General features: G+C 40.5%; 1 long non-coding RNA gene across 1 annotated transcript in view; it reads left to right on the top strand.

The window, feature by feature from the left end:
- Positions 1–17,001, top strand: part of LOC140333231 (uncharacterized) — a 34,700-nt gene that overhangs the window by 5,012 nt on the left and 12,687 nt on the right. Inside the window, exon 2 of the long non-coding RNA XR_011921305.1 lies at positions 5,102–5,205. This is a non-coding gene — a long non-coding RNA (uncharacterized lncRNA). The remainder of the gene's footprint in view (positions 1–5,101; positions 5,206–17,001) is intronic.

Here is a 17,001-nt window from a genome sequence, read left to right as displayed (position 1 = left end):
CCTTTAGGCATTTTGTAGTTTGATTCAGTAAAGATTGACAGACTGGCACAGCAGTTCCTAATTTACTTGGTATGCCCAGTGGGTAAGTCCTGGACCCAAAGGACTGCTATGTTAATGACATTCTCCGAAGTGGCTTTGCCTGCTTTATTGTTCATTGTTAGGGAATAGCTTAAAAACTATCTCAGAAGATGTCTCAGTGGACCTCTATGAGCAATAATTTGTTGCCCTTCACTGATGAACTCTAGAAAGATTGTCTAGATATATTGTCTGTGCTGTAAAAAGAACAGTTTTGTTCAGATGATGACAGCCTGTAAAGAAAGAACAAATATTACAAAAGCTTTTTTTGCTGTATATGTATGTCTATTTTATTATAAAGAGGGGGAAGGAGAAGTAGCACAGGAAGCCAGACAAGTGTGTTGCAGTGCAAGGAGTACTTGGAGGATGTATCCATATCAATTTCATAATCAATTTGGGATCACAAAGAAGATATTCATCTCCTATTTAAATATTGAACAATGCAACACACACATGTTACATGCACATGTGCAATCTTGTGTGTGTACAGTGCTCGTCGTCCATCATCCGAATGACTGTCCTGGCAGATCCACGGACGATGGACTATGAACAATCGTAATGCAAGAGAAGGGGAGAGAGTGCATCGGGGAGCCGCTCCTTGGTTCTCCCCCTCCCCTCTCCATAGAGCAGAACGGTGCTGTATGTATAGCGCTTGTTCATGCATTGTGCAGTTGTGAAATATCCTTTCCAACGACAATTATTGCACGTGTGGGTAGCCTTGCAGTGTCTGATTTTTATTTATTTTGATCATTGAATAATTGACTTAACAAACCTATCAATGTGTGTGTGACCATCTTTATATCCGTCTCCCTTCCTCTCCAACCACAGCTACAATGGACAACCTAGAAGCATTCCTGGGTCTATGTTATCTGCTGTTCTCCTTATCTTCATGACCCTTTGACCTATGCCTGGTATCAAGTTTTCTCTTTCCAAACTGTACACATCTGTTGACAGGAGTAAACACCAAATCATCTTGTCTTAAGCTGCATACACACGTGCAATTATTGTCGTTGGAAAGGATCTTTCATGATCCTTTCCAACTAATAAGGGCTGCATGATGCATGAACAAGTACTGTACATACAGCACCGTTCTGCTCTATGGAGAGGGAAGGGGGAGAACGACGAAGCAGCACTGCGCTTTCCCCCTTCCCTTGCCTTTCCCTTGCGCTAGGACGGTCATTCGGACGATGGATGACGGGTGCTGAACACACGCCAGATTCTCGTCGGATATCGTCCCTGAGCCAATTATCGGGCAAGAACCATTGGACGTGTGTACGTAGCTTTAGGATTCGTACACACGTGCAATAATTATCATTGTAAACCGATGACCAAAGACCGTTCGTCTGATAATAGTTAACAAAAAAAGTGCACAACTACTGGCCAATGGCACTAATGAACGAGCAATGCCGCTGGAAACGAACAACCATCCCAGCAGATCTGATTGAGTGACGTTCGTTCGCTATCTATTGTGTGTACAGTTGTTCAGTGATCGTGAATTGTTCTGCGGTAAACATTCTTCTGTACATGTCACTTCATGGATCGTTCAAACGATCGTATCTAGTATGTGTACATTATTGGTGGATTACATTTAACGTATTGTTACAGCATGTACAGAATCGTGCACTATACGATCGTTCATAATCGTTGATTGGTCGTTAATCGTTTGTTTTCTAACGATTAATATTGCACGTGTGTACCTAGCCTTACTTTTACTATAGAAATGCCTTTTCCAAAGTCTTTGTCATGTCTAGTGCTGTGTCCAATCTAGCCTTGCTCAAAATGTAGAATGAGGCATTTGCCAGATGCATATACTTCTGGTACCTTCCACCTTGGTGGAATCAGCCTTTCTCAAGCTTTTTGACATTAATGAACCCTTGAAATAACTTTCAGGCCTCAGGAACCCCTGTGTTTGTCTGCCAACAACTGCGTTGCCATTTGTCTATTGCGATTGATAGGAAGTTGTTTAAATGGACAACTGACCGCAAGGGGCCATAAGCAGCACCCAAAGACACAGGATCTTTCAAAGACAAATGCTTGAAACCTTCCTTCAGATGCCATCTGAATACTACAAATAATACAATAATACAAGAAAAAATAATACAAGAAAGTACTTTGTTAGCTTTAGATATTGCAGCTTGGCATTGCATGCTGGTATTATGTTTATGATCTACCAGAACCCCCTGATTCTTTTCCATTTCTGACTTGACCAAATGTATTACCCCTAGACAGTGAAGCATGAATGAAGCATGCTTGTTGTTAGCCCCCAAGTGCATAGGAGGTTCCTTGAGCTTTGGTTGGCTGACCTCCCATGGGATGGTGAGGTGACTTCAACATTTTGTGGCCAATGGCAGAGTCAGTAGCATGACCCCAAAGCTGTTTTTAGCTATGTGTAAAGCTGCATTTATTCCACAGACCCACTGAAAATTTGTCAGGAGACTTGAAAAATATTTCTAGAGTTCCTTAGAGGTAAAAAGGTTGGGAATGGCTATGTTAGACAAATAGCTTTTGGTTTATAGGCTGTTGTATGTGCCATATTGGTGTCTCTTTCAATAGATAGCACCCTAAGTGACTTGCCTGTCTTGTTTTTTTTTTTTTACCTAGTATGAACAGTCCATTTTCATTTACTTAGGGATTAGAAAAGTAGATCCCCAGTGATTTGATATTTGTTCCCTGTCTTTTGATTTTACAGGATTCATTCCTCTACTATTCTAGTTTCCTATTTCCATACATTAGCCTGCATGTAAATTTTGTAAAACTCACACACCTTACAAACAGGTTACTCATATGTGGATGTCATTCTTTGAAGATAATACTCAGATTAACACAACAAGGAAAACAGATGTTGTTTTGTTACTAGTGACAGAGATGATAATGGCCAGTTGTGGAGGATTTGAGCGTGTATTGTTTTGGAATATTGCACAGTGCAAAAGAGACTTTCCACCCAAAGGCGTGCAGGACGTGAAACCTTTCTGGGATTTGTGGCCTGTCTAGGCAGGTCTGCTTATCCAGACGTTCTCATGAACACTTGGCACATCCCAGTATGAGACTAAGACCAAGACAAGGATCACCTGATACTTTGCCAAATAAATATGTTTCGGGTTGGTGAAAACTTAGTCATTCTTCCAGTTTTAGCAGAGTCATATATTTAGAATACAGGAGTTAATAAAGTGGATCTGTATTCTAGACCATATGAATAAGGTGGATATATTTTGGATGTATTTTTTGTATATTTCTTCTAAAGGTAGCAAAGGGTCTACCAAAGCTGACCTTCTTCTTAAAATGCACTGTGTCTGACTACAGTAAGTGACACCAATAGGATCATGTTGAATATATTTTTCAATTGTTTTTGACTAATTGTGTTTTTATAAAACTAGTGTTATAGTTTTCCTTGTATTTCAAGTACCAAACACCAGTGGTTGCAGAGGTCTCAATTGAAACTCCACAATATCTGTAGAGGGCCTCCTTATGGCCACAACTAGAAGAAGAAGAGATCTTCTACCATTAGCTTCCTTTTTCAATTTAAGTAATTGTTGTGCATGATATTATATCTATATTAGGTCTGGATAAATATATTGCCCATAAATGTAATTTATCAAGTGTGCTGTGTTGCTACAGCAGTTTCTGCTTGAATTATACAAATCCACACTAGGTGAAAGCAATTTACTTTAATCAGTATGTGTAGACATAGGTTTTAGTGTCAAAGTACAATGTGTTTATTGCCTATTATCATTTTCAGGATCTTCAGAAGCATGTAGTTTGTAGGAGACAGTTAATAAAGGCTGAAGAATAAATTAATTAAAAAAATCTGATGCCAGCAGCAAAGCTCGAAGGTCCTGGGTTTTATTACAAGCAATGGTCCCATTCTTTTGCCACAATCCCATCTTAGCTACCACTCCGTACTACCTGGCACATCCAGCACCCAATGCACTCTGTTCACTTGTAACCTCCATCCCATTACCATTCTCTATAGACATAAAACAGTGCAGACCAGGCAGCCACAACTAACCACAAGCAATAATGTTATCTCAGGCAACTTCCTTACACACAACAATTACCTAACATACCTTACTGACTGGTGTCGTGACTGTGAACTTTGTAAAGCACTGATATGTCTACATTATAAAAATGCAAGGTAATGATAATAAAATATCTGGATAAGTGCAGGGATCCTCAGAGGTGGGGCTTAGTTGCAATTGTGACTATCATTTGCAAGTCATAACTTAGGTTTTTGGCAGGACTTTAAAATAAAGTAGTTTTGAATTTTAAAAGTCACTTGCTAATCTATTCATAGTAGGGGGGGGGGACCAATCTGTGAACACCAGCCACCTTCCCTGATTATAAGTATAATTATGCAGGTCAACTGGTACAATATTTCTGTGGATGTAGAAAACAATTATAATTAGTGTTTAAGATTCATTAGCTTTGTGCTATGACAAGCTCTATAAAATAAATTTGTCCATAAAATTAGAAAACCAGAAAATCTAAATTTAGTACCTAAAATCAGAGGACTGAATTTGAAGAGGACATTTGGATGATCTGTCCCATTTGCTAAATTGAACCATGTAGAAATCTTGTGAGCTGATAACTTCCAGGGCTCTTTTTCTGTGCAGCTTTCTAATCAGTCACATTGTTCCCAGCTATCTCTGTAGACTACAAAACACCACTCGCCTATGTTATAAAGGAGAGTGGAGGGGTAAATGTGATGGAGCCCTGACCTGGAGTAACAATGGATCTCTTTATAGATGCAGTAAGTGAGATTTTTAAATGAAATGAAATGATTCAAATGATTTAAAATCAAATGATTGCTCTACATACAGAAGCCAAGCCGGGGAGAAAGAGCAGGAGACACCCTGCTGTTTAAAAACTTTAAATAAATTAATCAGTCAATTAATTAAAAGTCAGTCAATGGCATCCAGTCATTTAGCGATTCAGTTCATGGGACATTTGCAGTTATGCTAAATTTTGGACATGCATCATCTCTTCTGCAAAGAAACATACTTACCTGCCTGTCTTTTCTCCCCTGGAGCTGCCAGGACTGAATGAACTATGTCATCCTATGCCAATCAAGATGACCAAAGATTGGATGTTTGGAAAAGGACAGAAGTGGCACCCACAACGAAACAAGGACAGGTGAGTGCATTTAAAAAAAAATTGTAATCAGGCAGTTATTTTACTGTCATTTCTGCAAATAGGGACCTGCCTGGTGTTAATTTTTTTTAAAGTAAATTTAGTTTTGCTTTAAAGATGCTTTTAGACCTTTACATATGTGCCAATAGGCTATTATCATGTGATAGTACTTATTCGTGTTTTATGTGTATTTGAAACATGCATTTTCCTTATTCATGCATTATGCAAAGCAAAGGAGAAAGATTCAGAACAGAGGTTTTCCACTATCCATTTAATTGAATTCAATTATAATGCTGTATGTATGTAGATACACAAAAATGCAGTGTGCATATTTTTTCAAAATGCCATGACCTACAATTATTATTGATTATTAGGAGTAAATGTATGCATTTACCTAGAACATAAAGTGTTCCCTCAGCTCTTGTCTTGATTAAGGCATACGGTGTATTACTGAGCAGCCATCCATGTTCCTTGGCTGAAAGTGGTTACCCAGTCCCAAGGGTGCTTAGGTTGGCAAACGTTTGCAGATAGAGCTAACTAGGAATAAAAACTGTCAAGGGCCAAATTAATGCACCATGTTCCTTTGGGGTGGGAAGATGCACCTTATTAGCCATAGAGTATCATTTGTGGCACACACAGCAGACACACCAGCCCATATGCAAAACTAACTATGCATCCTACTATTGCCAACATTTTGGACCTCACAGACCACTAAATCCATGGAATCTGGACCACGCATGCGTGGGGAGTTGTTTGTCACTTAAAGAGGAAGAAACTACCCCTTAGAGTGACGTCATGATGCCGGAACCCGGCCACTCTCCCATCGCGGGCTCAGACCTGCTTGCTAAACATCTTGGGGGGGGAAAGAGGTGCAGGGCTGTGGACGCAAAAAAAGTTGTGCTCCGCTATTGTCCCCCCAGGATGTTTAGCAAGCAGGTCTGAGCCTGCGATGGGAGATTGGATGGGTTGTATCCATGCAGGGGACATGAGTCAGGAGAAGGACCCTGCTGGGGGGCGCACAGGCCAGAGTCATAGACCACCAAAAGTTACCGACTGCTGCCTTAGACCTTAATCATAATGCTTGCCTTGCACATCAGAAACCTGAAGTTTGAGATTGAGAATTACAATGAATATAGCTGCAGACTTTTCTTTTTTATTTGTGAAGATTAATTTGGTCCTCATCTGCTGGGTGCAATGCACTAGTCAGCTCTAGCTTCTCAAGCTATCGGATAACACCATGGATATTAAATAACCGTGCAATTGCTGCATGATACCAATATACAGAACAGGAGGTAAAAACTATATGCTTCAGAATCATCTGAATTTGTTGCTGATCAGAGAAACAGAAATGCTTAGTAGTCTGATCCAGCCATGTATGACCAAGGATGACTTCAGTACTTTTTGCAGACCAAGAGCTGTACGTATAAGTTCTTTTGCAATTATTTTAATACTGTAATCAGGGCCTTTCCTACAAATGAAGGAGGTGTTTTGTACAGATTTCAGTATGGTATTATGTACAAGAAGTTAGAAGCTCAGTGGGATCCTGCAAGGATCAACAGGTACTTATTGAACAGATATAACAAAACACTTTCAAAACCAAAAAGGGTCAAAAGAGAGAATTTACTAAAGTTTTATCTATGCTTTTGGAATGGCATGGCTTGCCTTTGGATAGGTGATGCCCTGCAAACCGTGAAATGCTCATCTGAAGTGATGCCCGTGGTAGCATCAGGCTCGCCTGCAGCTTTCCATTGGCAGTGTCCTTTTTAGCTTTTGTTCCAAATAATCTAAGGACGCATTACAAACTTGTAAGGAAAAAATTTTCATACAAATATTGTATGGAAGGTGTAAGCCAACCATACTGAAAATGAGAATTAAAAACAAAAAAAAAGCAATGATTTGTACAGCCGTATATAATTGAATACAGAGCCGTGTGTCCATTACAGGACAGAACTGTAATTACATTTCAGTGTAAATGGATAAATCAAGTAAGACGGAAATGATTTCCCTCAGGGTAGCACCAAGCCAGCTATAGATAAAACAACTGGAGGGGGTTAAGAGTAGCTTGGCTACAGAATTGGGTACCAATGTGCAAGGGATTCTGGGAAAATCATATGACCTTTACATTAAGCTCGCATCAATTTCTTTTTAAAAGGCCAGAATGCCTCTGCGGTAAATTATATGGCAAACATCTGCTTCTAAATTGCCGTTCTGGGCAGATATATTGTGATTGAAGCAGTGAAATATTAGGCTTGCTCACATTATGTGCAGTTGTGTTTATAATAAATATCAGATTGATATTTCTACACATTTAAAAGTGCATTTAAGCCACAACAACACATTAGTTCTTAAAACCACAGCGTACTGTAGTAGAAGTGATGTACAAAATGTTTCCTGTGTAGTTCTTACTCCGTTCTTAACAAGGTCCTCTGGCAAGACAAAGATGCCAAGGTGGACTCTTTCCACACTAGCTAAGTATGCTGGGATTTGCACATTTGCATGTACAGACATAGCTGTACGATATAGTAAAACCTATCTCCTGCTAGATGCTGTAGAGGTAGACCATTGTTCTCTGCATGGAAGCAGTGGTTCCCCTGCAGAGATCTGGCCTACTGAGTCAGTTCTATAGCCCTGGAATCAACCAAACCTAATCCTCACTGCTGATTGGAGAGCTTTGGCTTTGCTTGAGCAGAAAATGAATCAGCCTTCTGTGTAGACACCGCTGCTTTTAAACAGAGAGCAACATGTTCGTAGGGAATAGTCTTTTGTACTCTGGCTGAATCCTAATAAAACAAATTTAGACTTGCGGTCCAAAATTGCATGGTTAGTAGCTCCCGGGTGCACAGCAAACTGCTGCAAAATCTCTAGGAGCAGCCAACCCCACAGCAGGATTTGCAGACTGTTTGCAAATCCAAGAGGGTTAAACGTTGTACAGACACTAGATTTTCTTTGCCTAAGATGATCATTCATTATCGTCTAGACTGGAAATCTAAGGTTAGTACAGCTGTTCCTTGTCATCATTTAGTGATCTGACTTGCCAGATTATTAAATGACCGGCGGCTAAGGATCACATTTGTTTATTATTAGGGAGGGTGCAGTGGGGTACTTCTCACTTGTTGCCCAATATCCCCTCTCCATAGTGAGGAACAGTATTGTCTGTAGAGCGTTCAAATCATTCCCAGCCCCCTTTCTGCCCCCTAACCTCTTTATAGAACAAGATTGCGCTCTTTATAGTTGGAGGTGTGAGCACAATAACACAAGAAAAACCTAATTGACCCTTTTCACCAAAGGATAATTGCTCAGGACAAACGGGTAACTTTGCTGCAGTTGCCCCACTTGAATATATATTGCAATTATTGAAAAATTAAGTATCCCTATTTTTACAAGGGATTGCCAGATATAGTTAGGTCCATAAATATTTGGACAGAAACAACTTTTTTTCCAATTTTGGTTCTGTACATTACCACAATTAATTTTAAATGAAACAACTCAGATGCAGTTAAACTGCAGACTTTCAGCTTTAATTCAGTGGGTTGAACAAAAAGATTGCATAAAAATGTGAGGAACTAAAATCTTTTTTTACACAATCACTTCATTTCAGGTGCTCAAAAGTAATTGGACTAATTAAAAAGCTTTTAATTAGGCCTTTACTGCAGCGGCTTTCAGTTGCTGTTTGTTTGTGGGCCTTTCTGTCCGAAGTTTAGTCTTCAACAAGTGAAATGCATGCTCAATTGGGTTCAGATCAGGTGACTGACTTGGCCATTCAAGAATATTCCACTTCTTTGCTTTAATAAACTGGGTTGCTTTAGCTGTATGTTTTGGGTCATTGTCCATCTGTATTATGAAACGCCTCCCAATCAATGTGACTGCATTTAGCTGGATTTGAGCAGACAGTATGTCTCTGAACACCTCAGAATTCATTCGGCTGCTTCTGTCCTGTGTCACATCATGGATAAACACTAGTGTCCCAGTGCCATGGCAGCCATGCACGTCCAAGCCATCACACTGCCTCCGCCATGTTTTACAGATGATGTGCTATGCTTTGGATCATGAGCTGTTCCACGCCTTCTCCATACTTTTTTCTTGCCATCATCCTGGTAAAGGTTGATCTTGGTTTCATTCAAAGAATGATTTTCCAGAACTGTGCTGGCTTTTTTAGATGTTTTTGAGCAAAGTCTAATCTAGCCTTTCTATTCTTGAGGCTTATAGCTGGCTTGCACCTTGCAGTGCACCCTCTGTATTTACTTTCATGCAGTCTTCTCTTTATGGTAGACTTGGATATCGATACGCCTACTTCCTGGAGAGTGTTGGTCACTTGGTTGGCTGATGTGAAGGGGTTTCTTCTCACCATGGAAATGATTCTGCCATCATCCACCACTGTTGCCTTCCGTTGACGTCCAGGTCTTTTGGCATTGCTGAGTCCACCAGTGCTTTGTTTCTTTCTCATGATGTACCAAGCTGTAGATTTTGCCACTCCTAATATTGTAGCAATTTCTCGGATGGGTTTTTTCTGGTTTTTAGCTTAAGGATGGCTTGTTTCACCTGCATGGAGAACAAGCCCCCCCCCCCCCCTCAAATCAACTCCAGACCTTTTATCTGCTTAATTGATAATGACATAACAAAGAAATTGCGCACACCAGCCCATGAAATAGGCTTTGAGTCTATTGTCCAATTACTTTTGAGACCTTGAAATGAAGTAATTGTGTAAAAAAAAGGCTTTAGTTCCTCACATTTTTATGCAATCTTTTTGTTGGGATGGTACTTATTTCAGAATCAAGCCCCTTTTTCGCAGAGGATAAAAACTGGAGCCGTGCAACTTGGACTCAAGTCCGACTTAAGTCACCTAATCATTGACTTGCAACTCGACTCTGGGGCTTTTCCCAGCGACTTGCAACTCAACTTGTTACTTGCTTTCTCTGCTGACAGCTGAAGGAGGAAGGGAGGAAGGCAGTGAGGCTTCTGTTACACAGCCTTCCTCCCCCCCTTCAGCTGTCAGGGGAGAAAACTTAGAATGCAAGAAAGGTGGGGAGGAAGGCAATGAGTTTTCTGTAACATGCCACTTCCTTCCTCCTCACTGCCTTCCTCCCTTCCCTTTTCAGCTGTCAGAGGAGAAAGCTGTGGACATAGAATGCGATCCTGTGCTCAAGAACAGGATCAGAGCTCTGTTTCTATATGGGGACAAATGGGGAACATTGAAGTGACTTGACTTAGGACTCGACTTGGAAGAATTCTTGGTGACTTGAGACTTGACTTGGGACTTGCTGTCAATGACTTGGGACTCGACTTGGACTTGAAGGGTGACAACTTAGTCCAACTTCTGCTTTTTCGCCCTTCTTTTTGTGTGGATAAGTACATCCACCCAAAAAAATGTTGTTTTTTAACTTAAAAAACTATTTTGCATTAAACCATATTGTTTCACTTTTTATTTTGAAACGCTAATATAAAGGAAAAGTAGTTGTGAAATAAAGCAGTTGATGGTTTACCAAGCAGCTTTTGCATATTTTTAATGGTCTGCAGGGGTGTGTCTTTTACCTCCATACTACATTACTTACTCAAAATGTCCTTCCTCTCCACCTCTAAAAGTTGGTTGGTTTGTAGATACTGGGTCTCCACAGGTTACTGTGAGAGGGTATTTCTGCATAAAATATGAAAGACTGAGCAGCCAGGCCTTGGGCAATAAAGAGACAAGGGTGGTCTCTGCTTAAGATGTTCTTCACCGTCCCAGCACCCGAAGCCGGAGCCTCCCCTGCATCTGCCTTGCCCTAGCCCTGATCTATTCTAATGCTACACAACAGCGTGGTGACTTTATCACAAGAGCATGTGAATCTCTTTCCTAAACTTTTGGCAGGTAAGAGTTCCTAAATACATGTTTCAACTTTGCTAATCTCAGCACATATGTGAGAATCAGTAGTAGAATTACATGTTCTGACTTATCCAGTTATTGAACTGAGGACAACTCCTCATAATACCAGACAATAACTCTCACATAACTTTTCTACCTGTTCGTTTAGAATATGTCCTCATCATCTTCTCCAACAGATTTTCCATAACCTCGTAAGTCAGGGGAGGTTCGCCTCACTTATGTCACCAGCACCTCAGCCCTATCCCCACCCTGACCAGACTCATTTTATATACCTATAAAAACTCATCAGCGTGTTAAATATTTCAGCAGTGAATAATATATTAATATCTGATATGACAACCCCATGCGAGATGCTTGTACTGGAGACCACAAGGCTGGTCTTGAAGGTACATTCCAGTCACGGCTAAAACTCCCAAAGTTTAGTAATAAGACCATAGACAATTATAGTTGTAAAGTTTTATTTGTAGAAGCAGCATCTGTACTGAGAAATCATAGTACCAGTGTGCAGAATAACAACCTATTTTCTGCATTATCCTGGTGACCACTGACCTGGTGACTAATGCATTGTAATTCTAGTCTCTGCTACGTCCACCTTGCATGACTTGTCTTCTGGCCTTCGATGACCATGTGTGAAAGAACGCATGGGACTGGCATTCTTAATTCTGGCCCTTTAGCTTTTCTACCTAACCATTGATCTGCCCCTTTGCATCTGACCCATGGCTAGGAATCTTGGTGCAAGAAAAACAAACCTTGAGATGTAGGCTGGATCTGCAGGCTACATGCGTCATAATTTAGTATTCCATCAATTCATTACTGCACAATCATTTCTGTCAGTCATGTAATCTGGGGAACCCTAGGTTTTGGTATTCCCAGACATGCCCATTGATTTCCTGCACACACACAGAAGCTTGATGTAAAACATCTCACAGCCACCAATCATGTTCAGAGCCATCCTGGAAATGTGTACATGATTAATGATAAAGTAAGAAAGAAAAAGAGAGAGATACATAGGTTAAAAAAAAGTCCATGGGGTTCAACCACAGGGAAAGAAATACTAGAAAACTTGCAAATTCTAAATACAAACCTATATGCACATCAGATAGTCCCTGGATCAACATTCTCTGGTATCATTTACTTTAAAATGTAATACCTGAAAAAAAACAGCGAGCCTAGTCTTTTTGAATTATGATCAAGAGGGGTAGATTCCTGGATTGATTTTAGTTCCAGATTTGGATTATATGGGATCCTTCTATCAAACATTACACAGTGGATCAACCTTTTCATTTTGCTCCTTTTGCTGTGTACATCTGGTCTGCAACTTTTGCCAATTTTTCACTCCAATAGTAGTGGCTGTTTGCCAAGCTAGGCACCGTTTTGCTAGTTAACATAACAAAGAAATCTGTTTCTCTAGAGACCAGAGGCTGAGGTTTAGCATCTATCATGTGTAATTCTTTAGCAGTTCTTCAGACACTGTAATTTCACCAGCAATGTCTCCATTTATTATGTAATCTGACATTAAATAAAAACTTTATATAATGAATGACCTTCATTGAGTCTGTTACAAGTTCTCTCATGTTCTTCATAATTATTGGCTGTGGCCAGAGAAGAATTGTCTTAAAGCATACTTGTCACTAGAAGGTACAGTTGAGAATAGGCTTATAACAGCAGACTAGACTCTGTAACGTTCCCATCAGATCTTTCTTCTAATTACAATGCTGCAGGACACCCAGGCAGCCATCCTACATCTTGTTGCATGCAAATTAAGACCTTCCATGAATATAAAGTTTTTTTTTCTCCGGGCGTATCCTGCAATTTAGTGCCCAGGACCATTGATAAGCACTTTTTCGGGAATTTGTGGATGCAGCTAAATTGTGGGCATGGTCACACAATTTCATTTGTTATCCCTGCCTGAGAGGTATTACCCAGAGCCCAGCAATGACTATAACACACCACTTTCCTTGCATGTCTTTGTTTCCCTTATAAACACACACACCAACATGTAATAAAACTCCCCTCCCTGCCACATTTAAGGCCATTAGTGCAGCCCTCTTGTAAACCATGAAGCTTCTGATGAGATCATTGCACTCTACTTGTTCCTTTGCCCTGGGTGGCCTATGCCATTCCTGCTGTTTTAACACTTCAATGCCACTTACAACCCAAATAGACTGCATAACACCCCCTACACACTTGGCATTTATATCTCATTTACACCCTGATCATGTCAAGGCACCGGTGCCACTCATAACAACAAGTAATAAAATGGCCATTTTTTTTTTTTTTTTTACTGATGCCAAGTTTAAGCCTAGTTGCCTGTCTCTATCACAGCAATACTGCAGGGTGGTGCCTTGGATGTTACTAGTGTTACTCCAGGATTGAATCCATGGGAGGAGGCCACCCGGTTCTCTGCAGTCTGGTCTGTGCTGCTCAGCCTGGTTCTTTCCTTGTCAGATTAGATCGGAAGAAAGAACTGGAGCTGATAAGCTTTCACTCAGATTGGGCACCCGGACATGGTGCAGAGAGCGGAGCCCATAAAGCTACCATGGTGACTGCTCAAGACATGGTATTGTGGATCCGGAGTAATGATGCAGAGCAACATTTAGAGGAAAGAAAGGTGTATTATAACAGACACATACAAGTAAATAACTGACAGTATAGACAACAAATCTGCCTATGTTTTTACAAATACATTTACAAATGCTTGGTAATCTGTCTAAAATGCTCATTATCAACTTTTGAGAGATCATAAACAGCCTGATTATTGGATGGTGTGCACAAAATCAGATTTTTTTTGGCCATTTGTAACTAGACTTAAACAGCTTTTTTTTTAAACTTAAAATGACTCTTCATTGATTGACAACCCACAGCATAGCAAAGCAGAACTATCACAAAAATGTCTGCTTTATGCAAATCAGCAGATTACATGTCAATCATACAACATTTTTCTAACACCTTACCTTAAGACTAGACTGAGATTACATGGCCTATATGTGGGGTGTATTGTGTGTACATAAAATCTATAGGTATGGCAAAGACCCCATTAGGTGGACCTGCAGTGATATAAGAGGATGAGTAAGGCACAAATACTTTAGCACCACTAGTCACAAGCAAATGCAGTTTGTTCATCCAACATTATGACATATAACCTCTCCGTAATTGACTGTTGATTTGTGGGTATGCAGCTGCAGGCCGGGTTTGACAAAATACAGAGCTGGGTATTGATGTCAGTGCGTTTGACTTTCTCTTTCTGCTTAAAAGCTTCAACATATAACCTTCTAATGAATAAAAATATAGCCTTGCTTCACAAAGATATGGGATCGGGTTATTCATATCAGCAGTAAGTGACATGGCTATAGGCATGCTGCATAATTTACTCCTGATATAAAAATGCATGAAAAGAATAACAATCACTGGTCTCAAACAAAGGCCATTGCCATTGATTTATATTAGGGGAACCATACGGAAAAGGTAAGGGTTGCAAATCCCCCATGATACACCCCAAAAGTCCACCATACCAACCAAGCTCATGTCTGTAGTGAATCTACCTCTGCTTATTATTAGGAGCCTAAATTACAATCATAAAGCCAAAAAGCCTTGATGATTATATATAATGTAGATCCATAGTTCCTTGATTTGTCATGTTGGAAGAGTTAGGGTTTAGAAACACTATGCAGATCTCTTCTGATCACCTATAATGGACTCCAATAAAACACAAGGCACAAGCATAGTAATACAAATGGTGTGTTGTGTATTGCAACTAATCACATTTAACCTTAGCAAATGAAACCAAGCAGAGGGCAACATCTTCACCTTTTTCTTTGCATTTAAAATGAATCAATAATACTTTACAGTTAAATACAATTTTGATAGCCATGCAGGAATGTAGGTGGATGGGGTAGAGACACAACTTTTGCTTGCTTTTTGAGAATTCAGCACAGATCAAGCTACAACTAAGGGAAAGAAAAGAGTTTTGTGTTACATTCACCCTAGTGTTGCTTCGTCAGCACACGCTCAGGCCCGGAAGGCAGGGAGCTGCCTCTACTCACCCAGGTGTGTCTCACATGCCATGAGCCAGTTAGTAAAAGGGAGGAGGCCCAGATTCAAATGGAACTGCGAAACCTCTCTATAATAACACACAAGAGTCTGTCAATGTGTAACCAAACAGAAGTGATAGACATAGCGAAATACTCTGCAGCATGAATATTTCTCATACTTGCACCATGGGCGAGTTTCACTGCCTGTGGAGAAGGGTAAACAGGGGCGTACATGGTTTTAAATGAGTCTTGCCTAAGAGCAGAAGACCCCAGCCTTCTCTTTGTTGTTAGGGTGGACTTTCCCTAATTCATTTCTAAAGAAAAACTTTGAATTCTGAATTCCAACCATACTTGTCCAACCTTTTTATTCCAGGGGTCAGATTACACATTTTCCAACACCAAAAATAAACTATGACCACTTCAACCCTTGTTTATATGTTGCCCAATGATATGGTGCAGAACAGGTATTTAATTTATGGTAGTCTACAATTTAAGGGTCTAGTCCCCGAAAGTTTCAGGTATGACGCTGTTGTTGGTGTACTCATTAACAAAAAAATGCACCGGCCCCTTTTAAGTATTCCATCTTGAAGAACCAATAAACAAAGGTGGACTGAGAAGATGCTCCGGTCCAGTGTTGGCCACCCTTTTCAGACCAACGGACCACTAAACTTATGGGCCCTGAACTGTGCATGCACAGGTAGCCGTGTGCCACTCAAAGGGGAAGAACCTTCCCTCATAGTGACGTCATAATGCCAGAACCCGCCCACTCTCCCATTGCAGGTCTGAGCCTGCAATCCATACGGAAGACGTGGTCCGCGGCTTTGGCCGGTGCGCCCCCCCTCCAAGAAGGTGGTCCTTCTGACCACCAAAATTTTCTTGCGAATCACCACTTGGTGACTGCTGCTCCAATCCATTCTTGTGGAAGTTCTCCAGCTGGGGCAGACATGCTGAAGTGCAAGGTGTGCCGCTTCATGACGGCCCCAGATCCTTCTCAGCCAACAGAGGCTCTAAGTCAGTTCGATAAGGGAGCCCCAGGTTAGTTCTGCACAGGGGCCCGCTGTTGGTTTTACCTGCCAATGTTCTCCAGCTTTGAGTTTACATGAGAAGGCAAATGATGTGATCTTCTCCTGGACACTGGGTGAAATACCAGGGTAAGGTATGGATAAGTCCAACTCTAGCTTTAACAGGTACATTTTACAAATATTAGGTGATTTAAAAACGGAGTCTAGCCAGCCCTATCGCACCTTCTATATGAGTTGAAGGTCCACTTTAAAGTCTAAATTGCCCGAAGGTCAACAAAGGTGAACAAAAAGAGTTGGTACCCTGTCAAAGTAAGAGGGAAATCAACAGGTACTATATCCATAGGATAGGCAAAGAGAATCAAAAAACGGCCATCTAATTTTTTGGCCATAGATTGTAGAAGGATACTACAAACTTTCGTGGATTAGAGTCCAAGCTTTGGGGCCATGGGCTGGGTTGTCCTCTAATTGTTGTTTTTCACAACCAACCATTCTTTTTTTTCAATTATGACTTCTTCTTTATTCCTGAATTCAAAAGCAAAAGCACCCAAACCTGTACTCACTCATTATCATCTCAATCTTTCCATGTTTTGTGTCTGTGTCAGGATTCTGTTATGACTACAAGATGACGGATTCACAGAGAAACTTCACTGCTGACTGGCGTCTTTACCTGTATTTCACTACTAGGCGTAGGAAGCCAGTGAATACAATGACAATGAGTCTGAAAGTGATAAGCGGTAATCATGTGATTCATTTTGTAATAAATACACAATTATTGCTGTCTGCTTTATGACTTATCACAGCAACCATGTTACTAAGCTGCAATAAAAGACCCACTGAAGCCTCTATAAAATCCAAAAAAGGCCTAAACATCAGTGAGATCAACCTA

This window comes from Pyxicephalus adspersus, chromosome 6 (genome assembly GCF_032062135.1).
Source record: "Pyxicephalus adspersus chromosome 6, UCB_Pads_2.0, whole genome shotgun sequence".
Lineage (NCBI taxonomy): Eukaryota > Metazoa > Chordata > Amphibia > Anura > Pyxicephalidae > Pyxicephalus > Pyxicephalus adspersus.
Note: the sequence above shows the minus strand (reverse complement) of the source record. Positions and strands in the feature narration are given on the sequence as shown.